Source organism: Zalophus californianus, chromosome 8, assembly GCF_009762305.2.
Source record: "Zalophus californianus isolate mZalCal1 chromosome 8, mZalCal1.pri.v2, whole genome shotgun sequence".
Taxonomy (NCBI): domain Eukaryota; kingdom Metazoa; phylum Chordata; class Mammalia; order Carnivora; family Otariidae; genus Zalophus; species Zalophus californianus.
In genome coordinates, this window is record NC_045602.1 from 45,249,645 (window position 1) to 45,277,224 (window position 27,580).

General features: G+C 37.0%; 1 protein-coding gene across 3 annotated transcripts in view; it reads right to left on the reverse strand.

Moving 5' to 3' along the window:
* CTNNA2 (catenin alpha 2) overlaps positions 1-27,580 on the reverse strand; it is a 1,086,060-nt gene that overhangs the window by 1,039,919 nt on the left and 18,561 nt on the right. The window contains exon 1 of one of the 3 annotated variants that reach the window (XM_027622199.2): positions 6,108-6,134. The exons of the other annotated variants lie outside the window; for them this stretch is intronic. The gene's annotated coding sequence lies outside the window, so the exon portion shown is untranslated. Of the gene's footprint in view, positions 1-6,107; positions 6,135-27,580 lie in introns of those variants that run through there. 3 annotated transcript variants of the gene reach the window in all.

Sequence of the window (27,580 nt, forward strand, 5' to 3'; positions counted from 1 at the left end):
GTCCATATAATAGAGTATTCCTAAACCATAAAAAGAAATGAAGTACTGATAAATGCTACAACATGGATGAGTCTCAGAAACACTAGGATAAGGGAAAGAAATCAGACATGAAATGTTAAATATTATATAATTATATAAAATGAACAGAATAGGCAAGTCTGTAGAAACACTATGTAGATACTGGGGGCTGGCTGGAATTGGAAATGGGGAGTAATGACTTATGACTGTGGGGTCTCTGAGAGTTTAGGAAAATCTTCTGAATTTAGTTAGTGGTATGGTTCCACAACTTTGCAAATACTCTAAAAACTACTATATGTTGTATATTTTTAAAGTGTGAATTTTATTTATTTTTTAAGATTAAAAAAATGTTTTAAATAATCTCTACACCCAACATGGGGCTCAAACTCACAGCCCTGAGAACAAGAGTCACACGCTCTTCTGACTGAGCCAGCCAGGTGCCCCTAAAGGATGAATTTTATGGTATGTTAATTAGATCCCAATTAAAAATGAAAAGGTAGTATTAAAATAATGAAAATTTGGAACAAAATACAAGGAGGTGAAGTTTGGGATGCTTCTCCATGAATGTCCAGCCCTGAGGTTGAGTAAATAGCTCATTGTTTTCATTTCTTCCTAGTGAAGGCACTTCTGGGATATAGTCACAGCTCAGGTTATGTCTGTGATTCTTTGATCATTTTGTGCTTACTATTCTTTTTCTACCATATTCACACTCTATTCTCTTGAATTGGGAGGCTTAAGAGATCTATTGTTTTGTCTTTCCAATATCCATCCTCTTTTTCTTCCTAATAGCAAGAGTATAAAAGAGACAAAGTCACATCATTATTCATCCAACCATCCACACTTCCCACATTTTCCAATTGTTTTCCCTACCTTAGAAGCCAGCAACCTGAATTAAAGCCAAGTTTGATGACACTTTTACAGTTATGTAACAACCAGATTCTTCCAAGTCTATTTCTATGCTTTAAAAGTGTGTAGACATTTTCACCCTGAACATTCACAAATGGGTCCCTCTTCGTACTTTTCCATAACCACCAAACTGCTAATAGAGCTGCTACATTCAACCTTTCATGGTCTCTGAGGATACACTTCTAAACTAGTAATTTGTCTTCTTTCATCTCCATTTCACTGAAATTTTAACCTCAGAGTTTGCTAATGACCTCCAAATTGCCAAAGCCAGTATATTTTCCCAAGTTCTGATACAAATGTACTTCTCTGAAGCATTTGATACTTTTAAAAAATGCCACTTTCTCCAAGTTGTCATTTTCTCTTTCAATAAAGTAAATTCTGTAACTGATCTCTATCTACTGTTCTGTCCCAAGGCACAAAAGTTTTCTTGAAATAGTGAGACAGACACGAGTCATCAAAGTATACATACCACACATTCACTAGTTGTTCGATCACTAGCAAACTAACTTCTCAGAGTCCCGCTTCTTTTTTTCCTGCAAATTGGAGATCTCCCAGGGTTTTTGTAAGAATGACATGAGATAGTGTATGTAAATGTTTTAGCAGTGGACTGACACATAAATGGTAGGGGTTTTTTTGCAATGATTAGTGTTATTTATTTTCATCATCATCACAACCACTATTAGTATATCCTCTTTTATAATAATCAACTTTAAAGCTTTTATTCCCAGTTCTGTGCTGCCCTCTCTCCAAACAACCTTGGAATCCTCTGCTGGACTGAGACGCTGCATGTCCTCCTACCCACCCCCTCCATCCATCCAAAGTGCAATTAATCATCTCTGTCAACAACCATTAAACATCACTACTTCATGATGGCATCTCCATCCTCTCAGCATCATGTTTGAAAGCCTGGTGTCAGGTTTGATTCTTCCCTACTATTAAGAAAAGAATTTGTTCCCAAGTTTACTCAACTATATCTCTGTAACATTTCCTGAATGCCTCCCTTGAGGCCAGGCTCTCACTGTATCTCACTTACATCAATGGTTCCCAGACCTGGCAAAATGTCACAATCAAAATCCAGATTGTTGGCACTACCCCACACCCTCCAAATCATAATCTCAGAGTAAGGCCAAGAAGTCAGTTAGATTGATAAGTTTCCAGTGGATTAGCATAAAGTCAGATGTAGAAATGAATGACATATGCCAGGGAAAAATCTCTGACATTCTAACTCCAAGATCAGTTCTTCTCAATGTTTCTTCTCACCCACAATAATGCCAGGTATAATTTCCCAAAGTGTAACTTCCCAAGTACTACCCTAAAATATGAGCTACCTCTCTACTACCTACAGAGTCAAGTTCAATCTTAATTATTCAACATTCATTCATCAAAATCCATTTCAGCATCGACAATAATAGTCAATGAGTATATGAAAACCAAGGATTAAACCTTTGAGAAACAAACAATCTAGAGTTGTCCAAAGAGAGACGTGGAGTTGGGAGGAGACAGTAAGAGTGGAGGTGACGAACACAGGCATCTATTAAATGCATCTAACATGCTAAATAAAGGATCTACAATTGAATCTAATTTTCTCCTTCTCTTGACATTCAAAGCCTCCACTGTCAGGCTGCACCTTTATTTACCCCCATTACCAGGGTTCCAATCAAAATGAACAGTTCCCAAGTTTTCTATAAAAACTCTGCATCTTTTTGTCATAAATTTTGGCTTTCAGTTTGCTCTCTGGCTAGCACGTCTCCCAGTACGATCCCATTTTCTTGGGCCCAAATCCTTGTCATCTTCTGTGTCTGAACTACACCAATTCCCCACACAGGAAATGAGTTCTTCCTGTTACTCTGACCTAGGTGGAACTGAGTGCCTTCTACCCCATAAAATAGTGATCTTATATTTGATATCTTTTCTACTTATTACATATTTCAGTGACTATCTGAATAATGCATCTTTCAATGAATCCTCACAGAACCTACCATACACCACAAATACATGTTTAATTAATGAACACAGATAGATAACTTGGTACATAGATAGATAACATGTACATAAAACCTGAATTCTGGTACCTATTAGGAGATTTATCTGATGAGAAAAAGTTCACTAAGATGACATTATCAGTATAAAAGGAAAACTGTTTAAGTTATTAATAATTGGACATAATCATTTCTCATCACTAAATGGCTAAATCAGTCTGCATAGTAGTGCCATGTCTAGTGGTAAGTTGACAACAATTTATGTGCCTGTTTAATTGTGAACTATGCTTTTACTAGCCTAGGAAACTACCTAAACATACCAAGAATATTACCCAACTTTCTTGAGAAAATCTATACAGAACTAGAATATGCTAATAACTATATTCTGGTCTGAAATGTGGGAGTTCCTCCGTGTGAATGTTTATATATGTGTATATCCAGATACGTAAACACTCTGGAGATTATGTGCAATGCTGTGAAGTGAGCATCACATTTTAACACAAAACGAAACAAAATTAAGCCTAAACCTCTCCAGGAAAATCCTATGCACAGCTAAACAGGTAATTCTACTGAACTAAAAGTTTTCACTTAATTAGGTTTAGGACCACAGTGGTAACATAACACCTAATACGTGTGAATGCCATTTGAGGAAGCCAATCCTACATAGACACAGAGGCAGCGCATACATATGAACCTTGGGTAAAAAGAAAGAAATTATATGATGGATTTTATAGCCACACTACTTCATACAGAATATAACACCATAAGCGAAGCCATTGTTTTGAAGGCAAAAAGAAAGCTAGAACTAAAGAACTTAACGTAATTTTTCAGGGGCTTAAAATGTTCCCTAAGAGTCTGCCATACCCAGGGAGTAAGTGGTTCGAATTTAGTAATAGAATGCAAATGAGACCATTAGAAAGGCAATGAATTTAAAAATAAACAGGCAAATTATAAGCACAGGTCATTTTTGTAAATTAAGGTAACCTTAAAAGTGAATTACATTTAATGTTCAAATATGCATTGGTACTAGTTTCTCCAAGACCTCTCATAGATATTGGCTGAAATTCCAACATTCAGAGCTCATGTAATCACATTCTGTTCCCAGTTTCTGAAACAAAGTGCTTCTCACTGATAATCACCAAGGACAATATTTGGCAAGAAGATAAACACTTATATCAGAATTAAGAGGGATACCTGAGGCCTTGACCTCTTTCCACAGGCAAAGATTTCAGGTTATAAAGAAAAAAAAACACTCAAGACTAATTCAGTCAATATTTAAATTTATATATCCAGGATTACCATGAACATAATCAACATAAAAATTACCTATTCTGTATTTCCACCCAGGACAGGGCAAGGAAAAATGAGCTTAAATTTCAGCAGCGGCAGAGATTTAGGTTAGTTATGAGGAAGAGCTCCTGGACTATTGAGCGCTGTTAGATTCTAAGATAGTCTGGCTGAAAAGGCTATAGAGCTTTAAGAATCAGATAGATTGCATCCAGGTAGGGTGACTTAACCCAGAAGATAGAGATAGGTAAATCTGGGGACTCACGAAGTTCTTTCTGATTTTATTTTATATACATATAGAGTGGGTAAGTCAAGAAAACTTTCACTGACTGCCTCTAACAAAAATGAACATTTCCCAACAATGCTTTGTAATTTAATCCTTAAAATCAACCTATGAGATAAACATAATCCCCAGTTTCCAGATCTAAAAACTGAAACTCAGACAGAAGTTATATAATTAACAAAATTAGGGGAGTCAGTATTTAAAGCTAGGTTTGCCTCACTTCAAATCCCATTTCACTGTAGTATTTTTTATGGAAGCAAACAAGGGATATTAGTACTTGGCTTCCTTTGGCAAGTAGGTAGGGTATCATGCCAAGCACTAGGGACCTTCAAATACACACTCATAACACATCATTTGAATGCCCAGTTTGTGCATTGCAATATAACTAGGAATATACCAATGGACTGGTTCCAATTTAAGCACTACGAGAAGCCATCATCATCACATATGTTTGAAGGTGCCATAGACCAAAAAGGCAGCCTGTTTTCTACTTTTCAGATATAGTGAATAAAAGTGCTAGTTGGGGTAGGTACATGGTTGCCTCTACAAATCTTCTATGAACCAGATAGAATTATATGGAAGAAAATCCCTGATTGTCACCCATGGGCTCCTCTATAACCCTGCCCAATTCCCAAGCATATGCATAAAACCTTGTCAGTGGGGGCAAGACACATTAAACAAGAGAATCAGGACAGCTCAATCTAAATCTATTGTTTCAGTCTGTTCAGGCTACTATAAGAAAATACCACAGACTGAGTAGCTTATAAACAACAGAATTTTATTTCTCCCATATTTGAAGGCTAGAAGTCTGAGATCAATGTGTCAGCAGGGTGTCAGAGGGCTGGTAAGGGCCCTCTTGCAAGTTGCAAACTGCTGACTTTTTCCTGTGTCCTCACATGATGGAAACTGTGAGCTAGCTCTCTGGGACCTCTTTTATAAAGTCATTAATCCCATTCATGAGGGCTTTGCCCTCATGACCTGGTCACCTTCCAAAGGCCCCACCTCTTAATACATCACATCAGGCATTAGAGTACTTTAATATATGAATTTTGGCAGGTCACAAGCATTCAGACTATAGCACCTATCATTACTGCTAGAAAACTAACTCCTAAAACCTGTTCTGTGAATGATGAGTCAGTAGAATCTTCTATTTATATAAAGGACAATGCACTACTTAATCAGAAAGAGAAAGCAATGGTAAATTAGAATACAAGAAAGGGCTCTAGCCTATTCTCTTTGAAACTTGAGGCTAATTTGTTTTAATAATTAGATTTAAAAAAAAGAGATCTTTGCAAACATTGTAATGGGCCAATTTATAGAACCAAAAATGTGTCAGAGAAAGTGAATTTCTTAAAATTCAATGAAAAATTGGGGCACCTGGGTGGCTCAGTTGGTTAAGCCGACTGCCTTCGGCTCAGGTCATGATCCTGGAGTCCCGGGATTGAGCCCCACATCAGGCTCCCTGCTCAGCAGGGAGTCTGCTTCTCCCTCTGACCCTCCCCCCTCTCATGTTCTCTCTCTCATTCTCTCTCTCTCTCAAATAAATAAATAAAATCTTTAAAAAAATTCAATGAGAAATTAAATTCAGAAAACTGCCAATGAAATATTTACATTTTTCACAGCTGTTTACTTACTGAGCTCTGTCTTTGATAGAAGCTGCACAGACTCTTTTCTTTAGCCAAGGTCAGTGGATAACACAGTGAGTTGTGTTTAAAGTATGAGCTTTTCTCTTCTCTTCTGAGTAATTATTGTATTAGTTGACCTTGGCAAAACCTAATGTGAAATATTGTTGCCAAGTGAAAATAACATAGTACTAAGAATAAGAAAGTCAATGCTTTAGTCAGAATTCTATCCATGACATAGAATACGGTTTGATATAAATCTGTTTCTTACATGAAAAGAAATATTTTAATAGCCTTTGAGAATAAAAGTATATATTCAGGAACAATTCAAATAAAATAAAACAGTTGAAATGCTAAAACAAAAATTCTTTCAATGAGGTGATTGATTGCTTCCTTTAATTAGAGAATAAATTATAGTAATAAACCCATATTGATTACTGAAACTTCCAACATGAATGGGAGCTTTTGAAGTAAAAATCTCTTTCATTGTTTAGTGTGATGCCACTTCCACCATCCCCTTTCCCTCCTAGCCCTGAATACCTCTCCATTCTGAGGGAGAGGCCCAGAGTGCAGGCTGCTAGGTGTTTTCTTGGCTACTCTGTACCCCAAAGTATGCTCTATGCAACAGTTTTCACATGTTGCTTTTGAAAAAGCAAAAGGAGATTTGCTGAAAAGGAAGAAAAGAGACAGGAACAGTTCTGTTTTGTTTTGTTTTTTCTGGTCACCTCCATGGGTTAAAGAACTATGTCACCTACAGTCAAATTTGCATACAAAACTAAGATTCACAAAGGAATGGGCATTAAGGCAAAGAGCAACATACTACAGTCAGATCTGCTCCAACCCCTACCACACTAGCAACCAGCTGGTGACACTGGACCTCAGCCTCTCCTGGCTTTTTTGGTTTTCATCTTTAAAATGAGCAAATGCAATGATACGATTTCTAAATGGTCTTTAGAACATTCTGATAGTAAATAACAATAGGTTTAATTTCTATTTGCCCTTTGGATTTTGTTTTATGCCTCTTCTGGACAAATGAAGGCAAAGTCAAAAAGAAAGAAAACAGAAAGGTGAAGAAAAGCAAGACCATAGAATTATCACCATTTTCATCAGTTATGAAGTAAGAAAACCCCGATTTTTGTGGGGCTGTTTTGAGAAGAGGATTAATTTAGATAAACAGAATGTCTAGCACAAGCTAATGCTTTGTATGAGGTAACTTGAGTCTCTTGACCTAATGACCTATTTTTTTACTTTTTATAGAGGCATTCATATAGGAACCTCAACAATTTAACAGAAGTTGGATGCAGAACCACTGGGCTATTTGGTTCTGGCAATGGGTATGTCAAAACTACCTGAATAATTAAATGTGTCAGTCTCACTAGAAGGTAACATCTAGAATCATCCCTGGGCTGATATCAGTGTTCTCTGCAGTACAGCGCACAAAATTAGATTTTAGTATTATGTAGCTATATGCCCTCTCATTATGTTAAGGATCTCCATACATACTTTCTCCCCAGTCTTTTTTTTAAGATTTTTTATTTATTTATTTTTGCGAGAGAGAGTGAGAGAACGAATGAGGGGTGGGTGGCAGAGGGAAAAGCAGACTCCCCACTGAGCAGGGAACCCCATACAAGACTCAATTCCAGGACCCTGGGATCATGACCTGAGCCGAAGGCAGGTGCTTAACCGACTGAGCCACACAAATGCCCTCCCGCAAACAGTTTTAAAGGAGATATTTCCAACAATTAATCCAAACTAATATTGAATGGTTTTCCTCAAATGACACTGCAAAGTCATTTTATTTCAACATCTAGGAAGCCATTAATGTTGTTTCCAATATGTATTCTCAGCCACTAAAACAAAGTTTTGTATACCATCAGGCATTAATGTTTATGAAGAAGGGCCAGCATATGAGTGACAAGCAATTCCCATCCGCCTTTGCTGAATCTAGCATAAGCTTTATATTAATAGTATGACACATTGAAGAATAAGACAGCAGATCAGGCATAACCATTCAACATCCAGAATCTATTTGCAGATACATATTAAAAGAGACACAGCTATAAGAGCAAGTTACATTTCTCTCATTTCCTAAAGTAATAATTTCTATTCATTTAAATGTCCCTCATTGACTTTCATTGACTTGAATCATCTCATTAACACAGGTCCAATGTACTCCACTTTTTAGGCAATAAATCTATGGTAATATTCTCTATAAAGAACTGTAGGTTTAGTAGGAAGGGCACAGAAGTATCTAGAGGCAGAGTTGGGTTCCAGTGGTCACTTTCCCACTTAGTAGGCTACTGACTGTGGGAAAATTAGTTTACCTGAATATGCTTCATTTTATTCATGTTGTAAGGACTAAAAGTACTTCTCAGAATTCCCAGAAACTGTCAGGATCCAAACAATGCTAATATCCCAAACCTTGCTCACAATGTGTAGGATTTGGTATAGAGTTGCTAGCTGGCTGGCTGGCTGGCTGGATAGATGGCTGCCTGGATGGATGGACGGCTGGATGGAGGGATGCTGCACTCAGTGATGTTATGGTGATACTACAGGGGCTATGTTTGAACATTTTGATATTGGGCCTTCTCACCTACCTTATTTCTTTACTTATATTTCATAACATTCTGCTATCACAATTGGGTTATGGTTTTAGAGTGGATGCTGGGGTATGTTGCCTAGATCCCCTTTTCAGTACCAAACGACTCAATTTCTCCAGCTACCAGGAGAGATGTGTATTGTTGGCTTACATCTGAGTCCTTCTCTGAAAACTGCCTTTGACTGAAGTAGGATGCCTTGCCACAGTTATGCCTTTCTCCCAGGGGAAGACTGCATCCAGTGAGTAGTCCATCCAGAGGTCTAAAGATCTTATCCTTTTACCTCAAATACAGCAACTCTGAGGAGCCTTTCAAACTTCAAGCACTCCCAGTGGGATCAGGTGAGAATCAGTCAATCATGCAGTATAGAAAGGGGAAAACTAGATGCTTTGAGAAATTTTAGACACAGAGTATGAACTGACATTGATATCTAGGGATTCAAAAGATCATTATGAACCCCCCATTCCCCACTCCCAACTAGAGTGTGGGTATATGGGAGTTAGGTAATAAATAGAGTTGCAGCCAAGTCTGCTTCACATGGGCCCACTGGGTCTGTGCATCCAGTCAGGGGTCATTTACTGGTCCCTGAAAGTATAATTGAAAAGAACATATTTATAGATAGCAGAACTCCCAGTTTGGCTCATTGTCCTTTAAGATAAAAGTACCAGAGAAGGGAAGGTCAACAGTATCTGCTAACAGGGGGAATAGCAGGTATTAGTGAAAAACTTAAAGATCTAAAGGATCCAGGGGTGGCAACCTCCATCATATCCCCATTTAATTCACCAGTCTGGCCTCTACAAAAACTATACGGGTCTTGAAAGATGACAGTAAATTACCACAAACTTGACCAAGATGTAACTCCAATTGCAGCCACAGTGTCAGGCATGGTATTTTTACTAGAACAGATGAACACAGCCTGACATACACAGCCACTGAGTTGGTTAATAGATCCTTTCCTAACTCTGTATGGAAAGTATGTTCAGAAGCCATTCATACATGGGAAGGAAAACAGTGTAAGTTTATGGTCTTGCACTACATTTATGTTAACTCTCTTATCTTCTGTCATATTAAAGTGTGAGGGGATCTGAACCTCCCGGATGTTCTGAAAGACATGGCATTTGTCACTAAGTCAATGAAATCAAGTTAATTAGACCAGATGAGTAAAAAAGAAACAAAATGCTTTAAGTTCTAATGGAAGCATATTCCATACTTACAAAAACTTTTGAAAAATGGTATGGTAGTTATGAAACCACAGGAACTGGACAATAAAGGTCCACCAAACATATGTAAGTTCTATTGCTTTAAAAAACACTCTGCTGGCCAAACCAGGTTTCTAATCCTTATATTCTAATATCTTATTTTTTTTAATAAACTGAAACATAGACAAAAGTTTAAAATCAGTAGGATAGAATTTAGTCTTACCTTACTTTATGAATAGGTAAGAAGTAGTCTGAGTTCTGAAATATTAGTATATTTTACATGACCTATGGCGACATAATCCTTATTGTATAGCAGATCTTCATCAGAATGAACAGTCTTTTCTTTAAAGGACATTCCTAGGGGCACCTGGGTGGCTCAGTTGGTTAAGCGTCTGCCTTCAGCTCAGGTCATGATCTCAGGGTCCTGGGATCGAGTCCTGAGTCGGACTCCCTGCTCATTGGGGAGCCTGCTTCTCCCTCTCCTTCTGCTTCTCCCCCTGCTCATACTGGCTCTCTCTTTCTCTCTCAAATAAATATAATCTTAAAAAAATAAAATAAAATAGAAGACATTCCTATGCAGGTTGGCAGCACTGGGCACGGGTCAGCCCAAGTGCCTGAGAGTGGGGGTTGGGGGTTATATGGAGAAGGCTGCAGCAGCTGGCCCACGTACCTGTGAGCAGGTCAAAGTGAAGGCACTGTGGGGGCAGCCAAACCAAAATGCACCTGGCTCAGCAAGGAAGTACAGCATTCTCAGGTCTCTCCACTTACTCAAGAAATCACCATCAAGTGTACCATATGGGGAATAATATAACACAGTAAAATTAAATTAAAAAAGAATCACCATCAAGAAAGAAGAGGGAATGGAAGCTGAGTTACTAACTCTCCAGTTCCAGACATCGGTAAGCTTCAAGGATGTGGTTGTAAACTACACCAAGGAGGAGTAAAAGCAGCTTTATACTGCTCAGCAGATTGCATAAAAATTGCAATGCTTGAAAAAAATAAGAACCCGGTTTCCTCAAGGCATCAACTTTCCAAACGAATGTAAATCCTCTAGTTGTTAAAGGCTAAATAGCCAGGGCTGGTAGAGAAAGGAATTCACCAAGACACCTGGTCAGATTCAGAGACTGCAGTTGAAATTAAATCATCAATTTCCAAAAATAGCATTTCTGAAGATAAATAATTCTATGATATTAAAATGGAAGAAATGGTAAGAAATATTTCTAAGTAACTGTCATTAAGAATCTGGAAATGTAAAGGCCAGATGGACAATTATCAGGAAAATGAGGAGAGACATTTGAGGCAAACTGCATTCACCCAAAAGTAGGTACTTATTTAGGAGAAAATCCGTGGAAATGGTGACTATTGAGGGGATCATATCCTTCCTGTTCAGCTAATGTTTGAGGAGTTGCTCTGCAAATAAGACATATGTGTTAAAAGTTTAAATAGTTAAATAAATTTACTTCACTGGACATCAGGGAGGTGATGAAAATAAGAGTAACAAATGTAATCAAATCTTTTATTGGAACGTTCACTTTAGTCAGTTTGCAAGAACAGGAGATAAACTCTACAAATGATAGTGATTAAACTCTCTTACTCATAGTACATCCTTTGGTACATCTAAGAATATAAATAAAAAGGAAAACCTCACAAATGTAAAGAATATGTAGTGGGAGTTCTCACAATATTAACATCACATAAATCACATTAGTGAGGAAAATATGAATGTAAAGAATGTAGAAATATGTAGAAAGACTTTAGCTGCTTCAATTGCTTTTTTTGCATATTGGAGAACTCATGCTGGAGACAAACTGCCCACCTATAATCAATATGGAAAAAGCCTTCTTTTCATGGCTATAGGCTTATGAGACATAACTCATACCAGAGAGAAACCTTATGAAAGTCCTAATTGTGGAAATTCTTTCAGACAGAACATTATGTTCATTATGTATCAGAGAACTCATATAAGAGAGAGTTCCTACGAATGTAATGAATGTGGGAAGTCTTAAGCCAGAGATTTCATTGCATTATTCATTGGAGAATTCACAACTGTATGAAACCATATAAGTGTAAAGACTGTGAAAAATAGTTGAAACCCTCACTTTTTTCACATCAAAGAACCCAAGCTGGAGAGAAATCATATAAATGCCAAGGTTGTAGATAATTCTTCAGCCAGAGTCCTGACTTTATTTTGCATACAAAAAATCATATAGAGAGCAACTATACAAACATTGTCAATGCTGGGAAGACTTCATCCAAAAGAATAACCTTATTAATTATCAAAGAATGTATATTGAAAGGGCCCTATAAATGCAATCAATGTGGAATTACCTTCAACCAGAATTCCCTACTTATTATTCTTGTTAATGGCTTCAAACTCATTAGCTATCAGAAGAGCCATATTGGAGAAAACACTTATTAATATAATGAATCTAAAAATTTGTCACCAAGAGCAATAACTTTATGTTGCATCAAATAAATCACTCTAGAGAGAAGCTCTGTGAATTTCATCTATGTAGAAATATTTAAAATCATGCTATTACCCCAAATGAACACTAGAGAACTGGTTCTGGAGACACACACACACACACACACACACACACACACACACACACACACTACATTTCAGTACACAAATAGGTCAGAGTTTCTTCTTTTCAAAAATTCCTTAAATTCCTACAAAAGTAATTGCCTGAGAAGAAACCATTAGGTAAGCAAATTGCTGTTGAGCTGGTCCAGCTTTTATCTTTTTCAAAAAGATAAATAAATAAAAATGTAGGGAGTGTTGTTGCTGAGAAGGTTAAGTATTGTATACAGTTCTTGTAACAAAAGTTGGGAAGTAACATTCCAATGACTTAATATGCAATTGTTTACTTAACTGTTACCCCTTTCGGACACTTAATAGGTTTTAATCTATTATATGTGTCTGCTCTAAACCACATTTTGGTCAGCAGCAAGAAAATATGAAGCAATCAGAGATACACATTTACCCTACCTTTAGTATTCATTTTCAATATATTTGCATTTGTACAAGAATTGATAGAGCATCTATAGATAAATGAGCACAAGAGATTTAGTAAATAAAGAGATTAAAAGGAAGTTTATTTTTTTGTTGTTTTTCATTTTTAAATTCCAGTTCATTAACATATGGTGTAATATTAGTTTCAGGTGTACAATTTAGTGATTTTTTTTTTAGTTTATTCAGTATGACTAAAATAATACTTTGGATACAATTTTTAATATTTTTAAAAAGATACTTGTCTATTCTAAAGTCAAGAAAGGCTGGATACAACTTACTAGGAAATATTGCTATGCTAGGAAACAACACTAAGTTGTTTTAGGTCACAGAGCGCTACTCTCTGAGACATGGTTTTAAAAGCTCCTGAGAATTTAATTTTCTCTAATTTGGGACCTAAAGGAAACATTGGACAGTTGAAGGAAAAATCCCATTCAAATGGAAACATGTACTTGGGCAATATATTAGTAATTGTACACATATGATAAACAAAACCCTGTGTAAGCTGCCATCCACTTCTCCAGTACATCTTTATTATGATAAAGAAAATAGTTAAGAGGACAGCCTTAAGCTTTCCTGTCCAGGTTGAACCCCATCCCTTCCCTTAACTAGCTGGGTGATCTTGGCCATGTTACTTAGCTTCTCGTGCTTGAATTACACATACCCCCCTTTCTTAAATGGGATACTAACAGTCCCACAGGATTATTGTGAGAATTAAATGAGTAAATAGACAAATGGCTTAGGATATCAGTGCCTGACACATATTAACTGTTTTATCATTACTAGCTGTGTTTATTACTATCATTATTATTGCCCTAGACTAATTTAAACCTGCTTGAGTACTTCACTTCTAGTCACATGTTTCCCCGCTTTGCCTAAATCAGGAATTAGTAACTTGGTAGATCCCTAACCCCTGGTGGGTGTACAGATTAATTGCTGGGGATCAGTAAAACACTGTTGATGTTTCTTTTAAGAAAAGACATTCCTAACTACAGAAAAATGTTGTTTTCATCATTTTAACATTTTAGCATATTGATATTTAAGGTTATGGGTGTAGTTGGGATACCAGGTCAGCTGCCTGACAAAAGTCAACAGAGCAAGGGATTAAACAAGATTTTTTTTTTCTCTCTCTCATGTAACACTTGAAATGTTAGCAGTTCATACTTGATAGGGCTACTTTATGTCATGGACCTCGGCTCCGTCTATCTTCTTGCTCTGGCTTCTTCAATAGGGAGCTTCCATCGTGTGCTCTAAATCCCTTTACCATAACTCAACCCAGCTTGCGGGTAGCAGAAAAGAGGAAGTGGAGGCACGCCTCTCCTCTTTAAACACAGGGCCTGGAGCTGGAGTGCCTGAGTGACTCAGTCGTTAAGTGTCTGCCTTCGGCTCAGGTCATGATCCCAGGGTCCTGGGATCAAGCCCCGCATCAGGCTCCCTACTCCTCAGGAAGCCTGCTTCTCCCTCTCCCACTCCCCCTGCTTGTGTTCCCTCTCTCGCTGTGTCTCTCTCTGTCAAATAAATAAATAAAATCTTAAAAACAACAACAACAAAAAAAACATAGGGCCTGGATGGAGGTTGCACACATCACTCAATTCAAACTTGATTGGACATAACTTAGTCAATGATCGTAACTAGCTGCAAGGGTTAAATAAGAAAGAATGTGAGAATTGGGTAGGGGGCCTAACATACTGTCTCTGCAACAGTGCTATTTTGTGAAGTTCAGTTTATATGTCATGTAGATATTTGGAACTAGGAAAACACCTGAGTCTGCATGGTCTATAAGACTCATATTGGTGTTACACTTTAAACAAGAATTTATAATGGAAACTTAGCTATAGTGTTGCATATACAACATCATAATATTCATTAACATGGGATGATGTTACTAGCCACCTAGCTTTACTAAGAGGATCAAGTGACATACTTTAACGAAATCAACATTCCCAAGTAGGCACTCATATAAGTTAATTCTCTTCCCTGTTACCTTCCTTCTGGATAGCTCTGGTCTATTCCCACCTTCAGGTTATAATAAAATAGAACCATTGCCTTCTGCTCCAACTGGAGCATAATGGGCTTCTCCCTGAAGAGCAAACTGATACCCTTTAGACAGAGTCTTATGATTGACAGCCACTTGCTTCCTATTCAGATGTCTGCTTATCCAAGCTTGGGAGCCCAGAACTCTAGCAAGGGATGCCAAGGAAATATTTCTATAAGGCCACTTGGACTCTAAATACCTGCTAAGCATTTTTCTTGTGTGACCCACAGAATTTAAGAGGTCATCCATCTCCACTCTGGGTCCCATGAAAAATCCATCCTCTTAGCAACACCATGAAGTAGCTCTGAAGACATATTCATTCCTACCAAATCACTGAAACTAATCTAGCTATGTCCTTTAAGTATCAGAACCTGCTTATCAACAAAACCACAGGAACTTGTCTATATCTGCTATGCTACAGAAGACCTCCTTGCAGTAACATCCAATATAAGAACTAGTAGGGTTACCTTCTACCCTCAGAAATCCACCTACTTGACAGAATTAATAAATTCAACTTTGACCCATTCCTTCTATCCAACAGAATATGCTTCAACTACTTCACTTACAAAATGGAATTTCCTATTTTTACATTCTCCTGCCAAGAAAGTGACTGTGTGCTATGTCTGCTAAGCTCAAGAGGCTATGGGCTGACTTTTCTGGATGTGACTTACAACTCAACTGATGTATTCCACTACTACCCTATCCATGGAAAAATTCCCAAGCCTGATCTTTCTGACTAGTTTTATTAAACTCTGTCCTGACCCAAGAATAACAGTTGTCTTTTTCTACTTTAATATTTTAAAACAAGGAATTTAAATTAAGTAGTCTTTTTTTATTCTTTAATATTTCCAAGTTGATGTTAATGAGATTTTGATTTTATGATAAAGATACAGAATGGACCTGATAAAAGAGAAGCATACAATGTGTTATTTCCAGATAGTTCTGCAATATTTTGTACCTTATAAAATCATTTCCATTACATAATCGCATTTTCATATATGGTCATCAATAAAATGATCTCTTCATTTGCTAGCCAAGTATAAAAGCAATGTATTAAGAAAAGGTCTAACCAGGTGGATGGAAGTAGCTGAGTTGTTGAAAACAAGTTGGCAGGTTGAAGTGGTCAAAACAAGGTAGTCAAAATAATAAGTCAAAAATATTTATTTCCCATTGCTGATTATATAACTAGTCAGCTACAGATGCCTACTTAACCTTTACGAACAATAAGTATTCTAATTAAGGAAACACTAAAATTTGCATATTAGTCTTCTTAAGAAGGAGGTATAATAATGCTTTGTTATTAAAATGGAAATTTGATTTTACATTTCAAAGTTAAAAAAAATAATGATCCTTTAGAGAATATCCAACCCATAATGACCTTTTCTTTGTCCTTTTTAGCTATCATGGCTTTTTTTATTGTTTTTTGCAAGCTTCACAAATGTTTTAATGGAAAAATATGAATATGTAACTAAATAGTAGAAGTAGATACCAGAGATCTAATATTTTTTAAATATGAAATCAACTTAAAAAGTGACTACAACTTTTTTCAATCGTTCATAAAACATCCAGGTTAGTTTCAGACAATTCATTTAGCACTGCAAGCTAAAGTGTATATGAAAACATTGCCTTAAAGACAAACAGTGCATTTATAAATGATTGAGGAGGAATTAGAAAACTTTAACAACATTAGAATTCTATTTTTAAAATAGTAGAATATGCATAAAACTTATTCTGATATTCTTTAAACTTACTAACCTCCTCCATATGCTGATTTTTTGAAAAAAAATTCTCAATGGCACATTAAGGACAGAAATGCATCATGATGGAAAAAAACAAGACATTATAATATAAATGTTCTTGACAGTTTTGACCAATTTACTAGGAGATGGTGAGATCATCTTATTAGAATAAATAAGTGTATATATGTATAAGATTTCCAAAACTAAAACAGCTACATTCTATTCTAACACTGGTAAGATAATAATTTATTGATAATGTTTCAAGTTCTATGGTATGATTTTATATGCATTACCTCTGATCCTTATGATAACTCCGCAGGTTGGTATTAATACCTCATTTTACAGATAAGTAAATTAAGGCTCATTAATGCTTATTAATCCTGCCCAGTGCTAGGGAGCAATGGAACTAAGATTAAAATCTAGGAGTTTTGCTCCAAAGCTCAAGCAGTACAAAAAAAAAGGAGATATTCTGTTCAAAAGTGTACAACTTAATTTCACTATTTTTAACTCACAAGAACAAAAAAAGTCAAATAATAAATGCAAAAAGGAAAAGTAAGTTTTGGCGCTTAAGTTTGTAAAACTCTTAACGTAAAGAATCCTAGATAGAATAGTTATTTTAGGAAGAACCTTTTCCTTTTAATGTCAGATAACATAACATTTTGTAATACAAATTCTTTTCTTTCTACAACGAAAGACTGATGACAATAGCCCACACAAGGGGATGAAAATGGGGGCTAATATTGGCCCTAGGAAATTGCAGCAGACAAACAAAACCCTTCAGGTCATCCTGGCAAGTCTAACAGCACTGAGAACGTTCACACAATTTATAGTACTTTCAGTCTAAAGGGTTAGGCATATTTCAATTGTAGAAATACAAAGCATAGTTTTTAAAAGCTAAAGAAGGAAAAGAAATTAGAAGGCAGAAAGCTTTCAGTTGAAGAGCATTATTAGTTTTCTAGCATTATGAAAAATTATCACCATGAGTACCAGGTCTAATATTCCATAAGAATTACAAAAATTAGGGAAATGCAAATTGCAGATGTTCTCAAAAGTACCATTCTAGTAAGTTGAAGCACCAGGCACTATATTATCTATTTAATCAACTCCTAAGCCATAAGAATTGGGGCTAGATGGTAAATATGTCCACTCTGTTACTAGGCATATCTTCCACTATATAAGTTTATCCTTGTCATAAACTTATAAGGTTGAAAATGTTGACAAAGCACACACACATAAGCATAGTTACAATTTTAGATTTAAAACCTTACAAAGGGGTGCCTGGGTGGCTCAGTGGGGAGTCTGCTTCTCCCTCGCTCTCTCCCCCCACCCTGTTTGTTCTCTCTCTCTCTCAAATAAACAAAGTATTTTTTAAGTAAATAAAAAAATAAATAAAACCTTACAAAGAAATGTCCCTTTTTAGGCCCTGTCTCATGGGCATTTTACAAGGTACAAAATGCAAATCGCAAGCAAACAAAACCAAAACACTTTGGCCAATACAACATTAAAATTAGACGTTTAATCACACCAATCAGAAAGCTATTAAGTAAAAGCTACCAATTTCCTACTCTCCAGAGAGTGTTAAGACAGTGTTAAGATGCTTGAAACAGCTTCTTTGGTCAAACTTGTGGTAAGTAGGAAAAACTGTCAATACTAAAAAAGTATTCAGAAAAAAAAAAATCATTGATGAATTGAATGGTGTCCAGAAACTACACAAAGCAAACCCATAGAGTCAAATATCTTTTTTTTAATTTATAAGTAACTTCATTAATATTTTTTAAAAAATTGAGTCACATTTGATTTACTTATATATTTACCACGAAAATATTTACTTTAGCTTCACTGTAATGAAATCATCTATTTAGCGACCTAGTTAGGGATACGTAACTATTATTTAAAAATTCACTGATCTTGGGGCGCCTGGGTAGCTGTTAAGCAACTGCCTTCGGCTCAGGTCACGATCCCAGGGTCCTGGGATTGAGCCCCACATCGGGCTCCCTGCTTGGCAGAGGCCCTGCTTCTCCCTCTCCCTCTGCCACTTCCACTGATTGTGCTCTCCTGCTCTCTCATTCTGTCAAATAAATAAATAAAATCTTTAAAAATGAATAAATAAAAATTCACTGATCTTGTAAATCAACTAAAATAATGGAAATAATGGAAAACCACCCTGTGTAAGCCAGTGGCATTCATGGCCCACCTTAGGAGACTCCAGGGTAAAAGCTGACAGTAAGAACACAATGAAGATTGGTAAACTTTTGGCCGGAGAGACGTACAGGCAGGATACTCCAAGTGGAGACGGTCACCTCACATAGCACACCTGCGCTTCTATTTATGTTAAGGGCATATACTGCACGTACTTTGCCAAGCGCTGTTGCAAGCACTTTACAAATATCAAGCTTTGAATTCTCATAGCGACCCTTTAGAGGTGATATTATCATTTCCATTTTACAGATGACATAGCAAAGGCCCAGAGAGGTTCCGTAACTTGCCCAAGTTATGAGGTTGTGGAACCAGGATTTGGGCCCAGAGTCCACACCCCTAAACTAAGATATGCTGCCTCCCTTTGAAGGGTCCAAACCTACCCCAAAGATTTGACTGGCATTCCTGCATTCTCTTTATCTTACTCATTCTCTTTTGTGTTATAGATATAACTGTTATTTCCTACAAAAAAAATTTATAGAGGCTCCTGGGAAACAGCAAGCAAAAGCACAGTTTCTGTTCTCATGCAAGTTGCAGTCCAGTGGTGAGGACAGGCATTTTGAATAATTACACAAATGAGTACACAATTGCTAATTATGATAAGTGCTACAAGAAAAAGGTTCTCTCAAAGTATGTGGTGACAAGAAGCCTGACCTGGCCTATGCAGTCACAAAAGTTTTCCTTGAAGTGACACTATGCAGGAGCTGTAAATACATTGTCATTTACTAGCTGGGGAAGTGGAAGAGCTAGAAATTTCCATGTAGTTGTGACCAGGCTTGTTCACTGACGTGGGGAGAGTACAGAGAGCTCTAATCCATATCTCAGGGACTTTCAAATACTGCCTGGCTTGAAGGGTCCATAAAAGCATGATGCGATCACAGGATGAAACAACTGAAGGCAAACACAGCTCAGGTGAGGGGAGGGGGGGGTAAAAGGTAGCATTTCCAGACCGCCTTGTTTCTGCCTTTCCTAATAAAGCCTTCTCTCACCTCTAGCATTTGGGCTCGCCTTCTCTTGGAAGTCCACTTTCCAAACATTCTTGAAATGTGAAGGCCAACAGAGTCAACAAAAAAAGTAAAGTTTGAACAATTACGAAGAGAGCAGAAAGGCTACCCCTTGCCTTTTGCATGCCTCACTCCTATTAGTATCTTTCCCCATAGTGTTGGTTCTGTTTTTTAATAACAGCAAAACACTACTGACTCACATTCACCATATGGTCCCCTCGGGCTCCCAGGTCTCTTCTGATGCACTTGTGCCTGCCTAGCTAGTCTTTTCTTACCCTTATCTGTGCAATGATCTGGATGTTTGCATGCCAAAGAGAAACCTGGATTTTTCCTTACTGATCTGGATTTGGATGGGAGCAGATTGCTTCTCCAAGTTATTCCATTCTCAAGCATTCTGCCCTCGTTCCGGTCCCCACAGAGCCTCACTGGACTTTTTGCGAGCGCCTCCTAATTGATTTTTCTGCCACCACCTCTCCCGGTTATGATCCTCTCTTTGCAGTCATCATGTCACGCTTCAGACATTAGAGCACATTAATTAGACAGCTTCCCCTTGCATAGAAATGAAGCCCAAATCCTTTAGATTAGCATTCGAAAAAACCTCTGTAATCTGCGCCCAACCTTTTCTCCCACCACATTCTGAACCCCTGTGATCTAAGTACCAACCACACCAGACTCCTCACCTCCCCATGACATTTTCTGAGCTTCCTTAGTTCAGTTGTGCTCCCCCCTGCTTCAGAATGCCACCACCCCCAGCCCTGACTGCTGTGTCAACTCTCAAAATCTTCTCAGTAACAAGGCCATACACTGCATTTTCCCCATTCACCCCGTTCAACAGGTCTTTCCATCCACTGTGCTTCCTCAGTATTCCGGAGCACGATTCTAATCCAGAAGCTTCCAACAGTCCCAATGACTGCTAAATACCATGGCTGAAACAGCCAAGACCGTCTGCTCAAGTTCCCAACAACAGCAATAACAGTGGGGGATTAGAGATAATAATAGGGGTGCCTGGGTGCCTCAGTCGTTAAGAGTCTGCCTTCGTTTGGCTCTGTTCATGATCCCAGGGTCCTGGGATCGAACTGTGCATGGGGCTTCCTGCTCAGCAGGAAGCCTGCTTCTCCCTCTCCCACTCCCCCTGCTTGTGTTCCTGCTCTCACTAACTCTCTCCCTGTCAAATAAATAAATAAAATCTTAAAATAAAAAAAGGAACAAATAATAGTTTTGGACGTTAGAAATGCAGTGAGCATAAATTTCTCAAAGGTACCTCTTTTTGATACATTGAGGTTAAAAGCATACTCTAGCAAGTTTTTTTCTTTTTTTCAAATAATCTTCAATTGTTACATAATTACTGCTGCAGCATCATCCTTGCAGAAGCTGATTTGTCCACAATTCTTAGATTATAAAGTTTGAAAAAAAAATTTTAATTTGTATTCTCTTTTATTTGGTTTTTACAAATTATCTTGCTATCTTAAAGCATGTTTTTGTGACCCTGACTTTATACCTGTATATTGAGTAAATGGATTTGAAATAGCAATTGTCTGTCTTGGCATAAACACGGTCACCCATTTTTTTCCACCAAAAAGTGAATCAATAATTGTTATATTGCCTTATTGAAGGAAGCTGAACTAAACTATGCATATGTAAAATGCTCTTAGATTTTTAATTTGGAGTATAAAATTATAAAACCCTATTATCAAAAACCTCACTGGTATCAAAGTCAGTTGTATGCATAACTTCCCCTTGAGAGGAAAAGAGATGCACAGTGGGAAATGCAATAAATGTGTGTTGAAAAGAATTATCATGTTCTTCTAGGGTGTCAATGTGACTAGCATGGTATTTATGACAGAAAAGTGAAAGGGGTTCTGATGGTTCCAAAGTTCTTTTTTTATGTGGTGAGGGCAGCAAATAACCTTTGCTGTAAGAAAAGCCCTTAAATTTGAGCAGGAATGAAGTCTGGTTACCATGACTGATTTGGTTCCTAAGGGACAATACCTTAGTTACCCTGCCAGGAAGTCAGGCCTTTTCTACTCAAGTTCGGTTTCCTAAGGTCAGATATGTAATTCCTCTCACCATGATTGGAAAATATAGGAAAAAAAAAAAATATATATATATATACACCAAACACAGATACGGGCACCATAGGAGCAAAGGGGTAAAAGGGTCAAATGTGATGTAAGGGTATGAGGAAGAGCATGAAGTGACAGGAAGGCAGAAACAGAGCACAGGCAAACCCTCCTAAGAGATGGCAAATCCCAGAATAGAAATCTGGAGGAAAGCACTGAGAAACAGAATAGGCTTTTACATGTTTGGTTCAAGGGATTATTAATTTCTAAAAACGGTGGACATTTCATGACAAGGCAGACTGATGGATCAAGCGGGTCAAATCATTCAGCTGAGGAGTTATTTTTTTCAATTCACCAACAGAACTACTTTCAGGAGGCTTATTTTTAGCCCTCCACATGCACATAAAAAAGGCAGGGACGCTGCAGGGAAGAATGGCCAATTCAGCTACCAATGACAAAGTGAGGTGAGCAACATGAGAATCCCAGATGAAGAACAAAGAGAGATACGAACATCAAGAGACAAAGATGTAGCTACCACTAAAATCAGTGGGGCCAACAAGTGTAGGAGGGGATTAGCTGAACGTTAATGTGTGCATGGGTTCACACATGTTCCCTTAGAGGCACCCAGGTGCAAATGTTCATTTAATCACTCAAAAAATCTTGCTATAATTTTTGTCCATATTGAACAATATTATTGGTTAAAACTCTTTTGTTACAATTCTGAAATTTAAAAATGGCAAAACGGTACCAGAAATATCTGAATCTCTTTGGATCTTACCATTTCACTCACTATGAGGCTGTGTATCAGCCAGGATGGCCTCTGTAAGAATGTGATTGATTGAATCTGCGCACACTTTTCCTACCAATCTGGATAGTGACAAACCATAGTCTGCACTTTAATAGGAATGAATATACAATCGAAATCAACAGAACACAGATAATGCTCCCACCTAATTAATTCCACTACTCCACTCTTGACAAATTAAACTACAAAAAACCTAGCTGCTCAGGAAAGTGAGGCTACAGATGTGAATTCAGGTGCAATATTCTTTTCTACCTCTGACTTTTTGGCAACTTTGCTTCCCCTTTCAGCAGATACCGTTCAGTGCTCTATCACCTTGGGCCAATCTTTCCAGGTGTGGCCTCTCTGAAAATCATCTGTCTACATTGCCTCTCCTCAAGAAGCTTGAGGACCAACTAGTTAACATGATAAATGCCTAAATCTGGTGAGAACTCAAGAGCTGTTCACATAAGCATCCTTTGAGACATTCCAACAACATCAGTGGTATTTTATGACAAGACAGGTCTAATCATAATTGGGTGGGCATTTTCTCCAATTCTTCAACAGGGCTGACAATGTGCAGCCATAAAAGAGGCAGGAAGCAAAAGAAAATATTAACCAACTATCCTTAATTCATTCTGGAAGTATCTTTTGAGTGCCTTGTTTTTCTTTCTCTTCATATCTGATCAATCTCTTGAAATTCAAATTCTGGTAGCATTTACATATGGTAATAAGTTACTGTATATTTTTAAAATATATATATATAATTATGTCATTGTAAAGACAAATCTAAGAATAAATGACTCAGAAAGGTGCACCATTGCAAAATGCTCAGTTTTATGTTCTATTTATCACAACCTTTTCCTGATTATAAATGTTATTTCTTCCTGATTTATAAAAGCAAAATATGTTCATTGAAAAAAAGCTTGCCACTTTTTTTCTGAAAGAAGTATTTGGGACTTTTTGTTTACTGATGTGTAAGAGTTCATTAACTGAGATAGATTAAGACTTTGTGTGTCATATATATTTAAAAAGTTTTGCATGTATAGTTCACTACTTTATTTTTTCATTTCTTTATTATTTAAAAATGTATGTCATATTTAATCTGTCAACTGCTTACTTTTAAATTTCTTCCTTTTTTATGCCTAGAAAGGCCTTTGCTACTCAATATCAAATTAAATTAATTGGTTATAATAATACTAAAAATCCAGAAATTAAAAAAAAAATTACCCAAAACTTGATATTTTTTAAAGAGGAGCCAGGTGTGACACAAGGGAAAAGCTACTTAAAACATAATGAGTATTATCAGGGAATCATGTACAATGTTATATTTGAGAAATTAGAGAAAACAAGCACAATATCAAAAATGAAAAAGAGTGACTCAGAATGAAAAACCCTATCAGCACTAAAATAAATATATCTGTGTCTAGAAAGTCATGGGTTAAGGGTAGCAAAATCTATGCTTTTTATAATAAACTAATACATCATTTTTTATAATAGGTGAATTTCATCTATAACAGCTTGTAGAAAAGAAATGTCTCTTCACAAATTTCTATGTCATGACAATTAAACTGAATAGAAGAGCTGTTGCTAGCATGACAATGGAGAGTCTGAGTATAAACAAACTCTGAAGGAAGGTACATAAACTGATCTAGGAGTTACACTGAATAATACGGCTACAACCACGAGAGCCTTCAACTTACTATCTGTACTCTTACGATTTCTATGCCGATTTTTAATAGAAAGTTATGCATTTAAAGGTGTTCATTTCTAAATTGTTTACAAATGAGAATCAGAAACAACTTAAATGTTTGAAAAATACAATGAACTATGTAGCCATTAAATGATAAAGTGTACGTAACAACTAAAAACTCTATAAATTTTTTAAATAAGATTTATTTTTTTAAGATTTTATTTTATTTATTTATCTGACAGAGAGAGAGATCACGAGCAGGGGGGGAGGGTAGAGGGCGAAGCAGACTCCCCACTGAGCAGGAAGCCGGATGCGGGACTCAATCCCAGGACCCTGGGATCATGACTTGAGCCAAAGGCAGACGCTTAACTGACTGAGCTACCCAGGTGCCCCGAAAACGTTATAAATTTTAGAAATAACACAAAACCATCTGCATGCTGAAAATGAACATGAACAAACCTGAAAGGTGACACAGAAATGCAAACAACATGCTACAGAGATGACACAGGGTTAAAATTTCTCTCTTCAGAAAAAAAAATCCTTGACTATAGTATTATTTGTGCCACAAAAATAATTAAACGAAAGCTTTATAAATGGTCCAGGTTGGTGTTTCCTCTGGTGTATTCTGCAGGATGCCAGTTAGCTATTCATTCCAGCAGGGGAGAGAGCAGGTTGTTTAGAGGCTTTTCCGCCAAATATAGGATGTCTGGATATATGATATTTAAATGTGGTTCAACTGCATCAGGTTGCTTGCTTTTTGGGGTGTTTGCCCGTTTAATGGCAGAAACTCTCAAACTATAAACAACAACAACAAAAATATCATTCCCCAAGTTGACCAGTCTATAGAACTTGCTCAGGGAAGCATTAATCAGGACTAGTATCCCACAGAAGTCACATCCATCATGCTCCTCTAGATACTCTGAAAACATTATAAACATGTGCCGCTATTAAGATCTTAATGAGTTTTGGGGTCACTTTTGTTACTCATAGTCCCTATCACCATTACCAAATTGTATATTCTTTAGTGTACTCTGGTTAATAAAATGCAAAGGTTATGGTCTTACTAAAATCATGTAAGACTATGCCCTGCAATAACTCACAGGAACTCAGAGTTTTTCCTAGTTCTCGAAGAATAACTGCCTTAACATGGTTTTCGATATTGTAAAACTGACATTTCCAAATACCCCCACATTCACATAGCCTTCTGTTCACTTCACGTCTTAAAAGGATTCATATATTTAAATTGAATACATTTAATGAATAAGTTTACTGAATTACTCTTGTACTCACAGAAGATGTACTGGATTATATGACATATACTGAAAGGCGTACTCAGATGAAGAAAGGTTATCCTGGCTTTAAAGACATTCAGAGTGAAGTGTGCAGGCTGTGTAGTGGGAGACGGAACCAGGACCACAAATTCACACTGATAACTCTCAGACAAGATAAAACATAAGCAGGGTACAAAGAAAAGGATATGGAAGTCAGAGGAGAGTGAAATGGGACCATCGTAAGGACTCAGATACAGGGTCATCGAGAACGGATGCACACTAGATGGACTTGAAAGGCACAGAGAATGTCTCCTAAGCAGACAGGAGAAAATGAGTCCCAGGTGTCTGTGAAGGAGAAGAAAATGTATATCCGGGGAACAATGTTTTATACCTGCCAAGGCAGAGAGTTCAAACAGAGGAGCATCTTTTTGGAATATGAGCTTGTGTTTGGGACAGGAGAGCTCCGAGCGTCAGGCTAAGGCATTTAGATTCAATTTGGTAGCCACAGAAGCACACCAAATGCTTTTTGGCCAAGAAAATTAACTATGAAAAACTAATCTGGTACAGGTGTGTGTCAAGATTAGGGACGTAACACGGAAGAAATGACAGGAAGAGAGGCGGGGGCAGGAGAATAAATTATGTGACAGGAGGACGGGACCACATTAAGCAGCAGCCTGGAGGTGTGGGGATGGTTTGAAAATCTGTCATCAGAAACCAGCAAGAGAAAGAAGTTTAAAAAACTCATATGTCAAGAATAGTCAATGACAGTTTACAAAAAATCAATTACTTTACCAAAGGAATGTAGTCAGGAAAGAAATTTTTAAAGCATTGAAACATATTCAATGAATCCATCTAGAATCATCTTCAAATTTTAATTCTATCACAGTAGTACTATTGCAAAATAACACAATCATAACATCTATTTGGGACAAAGGCTAGAAGGAAGTAAAACGAGAGTGCATTCTCTCTCACCCTCCTAAATTAACTGGAGTCAGAAAGCTCCAAAAAGCTTATCCAAGCATCTCATGAAGTCATTCCCTTAATCCCTAGGGCAGAATTACTCCCTAGGGATTTCAGTCCACCTCTACAATTTTATTTCCTGAGATGAAGCAGGTTGAGAGGGCAACATTTGTTTATACATTAATCCTGTTCATTTCAAAAGAATTGTAACAGCAATTGGTTAGTTCAGCATCTTCAAGCACAACAGGACATGGTGGTAGAATTCTTTAGACCGGTGAAGTCATTTACCAAATTCAGTGTATGTGACAGATTTCCGGAAGTCCTTTAGGTCTTTCAATACAGTTAGTCATTTGGAGAATGAGTATTTTAAGTATTTACTAATATGATTTTAGTGACTCAAGTATAATTTTTAAAAGTCCAATAACATCCCGTGTGCACATCTGTGTGTCAATATTTACACACCTTGCCTGTCTTGAACCTTAGGCAAATGTTCTTGGACACCCTGTTGTGTATTATTGCAGGCACAAAACAAGTGTGAAAGGAGACTGTTTCCATTGCTATGGTAATATCATTTAATTTCTTAATTAGTAGGTATATAAATGCAAGACCATCACATTTGATTATTTCCCAAGTTTGGCAACCAAGTCTGTTGTTCATATCTGAGGACCAACTCCTCATGTTTTCAACACTTTTGTTCAAAGTAAGAATTAAGAATTTAACCTGTCTTGCATTTTGATGCTTATAAATTGATTTGTTGTACACAAGAGAAATGAAAGAATGGAACAAGGAGCATAGGTAAGTCATTTATTCTTCTCCTTAAGCAAGATATATTACAATATCTATTTACTAACAAAAACAAGTCATGGCATTAACTTTACAAAAGGATTTCTGTAAATCATAAACTTCCTAATGATTATGATTTACAAAAGGTGGTTAT